The sequence below is a fragment of the Piliocolobus tephrosceles genome, chromosome 15, assembly GCF_002776525.5.
Source record: "Piliocolobus tephrosceles isolate RC106 chromosome 15, ASM277652v3, whole genome shotgun sequence".
NCBI lineage: Eukaryota > Metazoa > Chordata > Mammalia > Primates > Cercopithecidae > Piliocolobus > Piliocolobus tephrosceles.
The window spans coordinates 2,995,623-2,999,717 of record NC_045448.1 but is presented as its reverse complement, the minus strand read 5'-3'; the positions used below and the strand labels follow the sequence as shown (position 1 = coordinate 2,999,717).

Here is a 4,095-nt window from a genome sequence, read left to right as displayed (position 1 = left end):
GCAGGAGCAGCGTGGGCGGCAGGAGCAGCGTGGGCGGCAGGAGCAGCGTGGACGGCAGGAGCAGCGTGGGCGGCAGGAGCAGCACACGGGATGAGAGAGGTGGGAAGATGGGAGCAGGAGGGGTTGTGTAAAGGAAACAGAACAGGAGGAGCAGCCCCCAGGGCCTGGGACCACAAGGAGATTTCTTTTTTTTTTTTATGGAGATAGAGTCTTGCTGTGTTGCCCAGGCTGCAGTGCAATGGCACAATCTTGGCTCACTGCAACCTCTGCCTCACAGGTTCAAGCCATTCTCCTGCCTCAGCCTCCCTAGTAGCTGGGATTACAAGCATGCGCCACCACGCCTGGCTTATTTTTGTGTTTTTAGTAGAGATGGGGTTTCACCTTGTTGGCCAGGCTGGTCTCGAACTCCTGACCTCAGGTGATCTGCCCGCCTCAGCCTCCCAAAAGTGCTGGGATTGTAGGCGTGAGCTACCACACCCGGGTAAGGATCTCTTTCTTTAAGAAAGAGAAATATCTGTATTTCTGAATGCGGATAGACTAGTCCAATGGAGAAGCACAGAAAGGGGAGAAGGGATATCCTGGAACAGGAAGGCGAGGGTGCAATCTGGTGAGCAACTCCAGATGAACAGGCTGAGACGTTCTGTTAGAGAAAGCGAGTGTGTCCCCAGGACAGCACCCAGCGCCATCGTCAGCGCGGCCACGGTGGGGGTCATCAACAGTACTTCTATTTGTAAAACGGACACACTTTCAAACACAGGACATGGTTTTATCTTAAGGACCCCTTGTAAGCAGAGCAAGCATCCCCCCTCTGAGGATTTTGAAACAGCCTGGTGGCACCTTGCCCAGCTCTGTCCGCAGTCCGGGGCACAGGCCGTGTCCCCTTCGTGCAAGTCTCTCAGGCTCTGTCTCGAGCAATTCCTACCCAGAGGCAGCCCAGTGACCAGTTAGAACCGTTAGGATGCAGCCATGCAGAGGCTTTGGGGTTCATCACAAGCATCCTCGTTGCCCATGCCATTTTCAGAGCTAAGCCTGCCTCCCTGTGGGTGGGGTGGTGGAGGGGCTGCACTGGACAGCCTCCTGTATAGATGGGGTTCTTCCCGCCATTACACGGAAACCGTGTTGCCAGTGATGCGATTACATGTGGACCTTCTTTAGCAGGGTCTGGGGGGCAGGAATATGGGGAAACAAGTCAGCCTCGACCCATCCTTCCGGCCCCTCTGTGCAGTGTCAGGTGCTGTGCGGCTTCGCCTGCAGCTGTGGACGGCAGGGTCGGTGCCAGAAAAGATGAATGTCACCCGTGGTGTACCCTGGCCGGGGCCTGACTTACCTCGGCACGTGTCCAGCTGTACAAAGCAGGGTCGTTAGTAACCCACTTTCCCCGCAGGCGCCTCTGCAGCACGGGCCTGGCAGGGCTAAATTTAGAATCCCGGAGCAATGGGCGATTTTGGATTTAACATTTTTCATGAGCCTCTTCCGGCGTGTGTGGCCCAGCAAGTTAGCACTGCTCTTAAATGGCTGGGCTGTGGCTCTCCATTCCTGCTCTCTGCCTGGCCAGGTGATAGGAGGATTGGCGTTAATTGAGAATCATCTTCTGACAGCAGCAGGGGAAGCGCTGCCAACCCACAGCAAGCATTGTGCAGTGTCCTCAGGGTGTCCTGGAGCTGGAGCCGGAAGTCCCCCTCCCCACACCCAGGGCACACGCTGCAGACTGCAGGGCCTCACTGTGTGGGCTGCAGCTGCCCCATTATCTGTGCGGCTCATTTAGAAGAGCTGTGGCTGCTCCTCTAGGATGTGAAACGCTGCGGTTTTGGGGGCAGGGTGTGAGAGCACTGGATGGGCTCTTAGGGGTGTCACCAGTGACATTAGGACAGCCCTTGTTAGTGGGAACTCCAGCAGAGCCAGCTTTAGTCCAACAACAGGATCCCCAGACAAAGTTCTGGGGGGACGGAGTTGGGAGAAGCAGGCCTTCAGCAGGGCGGGCGAGCCTGCTGCTGTTCTCCCTGAGACACCGTGCTAGGCCCTGCAAAGGCTTCTCCTGTAGCCAGGGAGGCAGAGACTGAAGACACCAGAAATGGGGGACAGGGGATCAGAGGAGGGAAGGAAGGGGTGGGGGACAGAAGGCAGAGACCAGGTCAAAGACTTGTGGGTCCCTGAGGACCTCAGGGCTAGAGAAAGTGGGTGCCAGGGAGGGGACGGTCAGGCTGGGGTGGGTAGGTGGGCGGGTGGAAGGGTGGATGGACAGATGGGTGGATGAGTGGATAGGACGGGTGGGTACAGGTGGGTGGATGGGTTGATGGATGAATGGATATGTGGATGAATTGGTGGATAGGTGGGTGGGTGGGGGTAGGGGATGAATAGTGGATGGGTGAGTGGATGGGTGGATAGACAGTTATGTGGATGGTGGATGGGTGGGTGAATGAATAGTGGGTCAGTGTGTTGGTGGGTGGATAGATAGGTAGGTGAGTGTGTGGATGGATGCATGGGTGGGTGCATGGATACCTGGGTGGGTGGATGGTGAGTGGATGAGGGTGAGGGGTGGGTGGGTGGTGGTTGGACGGGGGTGGATAGGTGAGTGGGTGGCTGGATGAGTGCATGGATGACGGTGGTTGAGTAGGTGGATGGATGGTGGGTAGGTGGGTGGGTGGGTGGATGGAGGATGGATAGGTATATAGGTGAGTGGGTGGTTGGATGGGGTAAGTGGGTGGGTGGTTGGAAGGGGATGGATGGGTGGATGGGAGAGTGGATGGGACAGTGGGTCATATCTTAAAACACTAGTAGGCATCATTGGCTGTGCTAATCTTACCCCTAAATGCTGAATGAGGAGATGCCGAGTTTGGAACAGTTCTAGAGTTGGGTCCTCACTTTCAGCAAATAACCCAAAGCTCTTAGTCTGTCTCAAGATACAGTGTTGTTGGGTAGAGGAGCGGGTAACTGAAATACTGCCTGGTATATTTGTATGAAATATGTGAAAATGAAAGTTCTTAATTCCTTTGAGACGTTAAAAGCCATAAGCTGGGTCATTTAAAAACAAGATCCCCTAAATAGAGATGGATTAAAATGGAACTTCCCAAGGTATTCTGTGCTGCGAGTGAATTCAATGTGACGATTCTGCAAATAGAAAGCAGCACATAGAAGGCCATTTCGTAAGAATCAAGAAAGATGTCTCCGTAACTGACCGCACCCCTCAGTTGATGGATTTTGTCCTTTTGACTTCTCCTGATACCCTCTTTTCTAATCTAACAGAACCTTAAGAACATGTCCCATGCACCAGTAGAGTGGCCAAGCTTCCAGAACAATGCAGGGACTCGGAGCCCATCACAGATGCCCCAGCAGTTATGCCGTCGTGCGCTTTATGGTGTCAGGAAGTGACGATGAGGACTGTGATTGATTAGTGTTTACTGAGCCTTGCTGATTGGATTTCTGCATGGCTTATTGAAGAGGCACTAAAAATCACGTAGGGAACAGCCAGCCTACGAGTTTCTGGTTTGAAATGCTGCCTTATGTGTAATAGCACTTAATGAGGGTTTATTAAGTCAATCAATCAACTAATCATCAATCACGGTCCTCTGACCCAGCCTGCCTTTTCATTGACATCCCCGCATCTCTGTCGTAGCTGACATTCTGATCAAACAGATGGGCGGCCCTTTCCAACGAGTGCCAGATCACCTTGGTCTATATTCGCTCTTCTTTGCAAATCCTTTGGAAGTCCTCCTTCATCTGGTGAAATTCTGCTGATTCTTGGAAGCCAGCTCCAGTGTCATAGCCTTGGGGCCTTTCCCTGTGTCTCCTCCTTCCCTGACTGTGTCCTGGAATCCAGTCCCTGAGCTGCCTGATGGAGGAAGAAGCTCCATTTCCTGGTTTACGGGGGCTGCCATGTTAGTGCTGGAATAGTGGTGAGCGTCCCCGTGTCGGGAACGCTGGAGTAGCGGTGAGCATTACCGACAAAGGAACTGTAGAATAGTAGTGAGCGTTCCCGTGTTGGTGCTGCAGTAGTGATGAGCGTTCCCAACACGGGAATACTGGAATGGGAGTGTTCTATGTCGGGAACGCTGGAATAGTGAGTGTCCCCATGTCGGTGCTGGAATAGTGAGTGTC

At 53.6% G+C, this 4,095-nt stretch overlaps 1 long non-coding RNA gene across 1 annotated transcript in view; it reads left to right on the top strand.

Annotated features, from left to right (window-relative positions):
- Positions 1–4,095, top strand: part of LOC111531450 — a 10,180-nt gene that overhangs the window by 1,982 nt on the left and 4,103 nt on the right. The window lies entirely within an intron of this gene.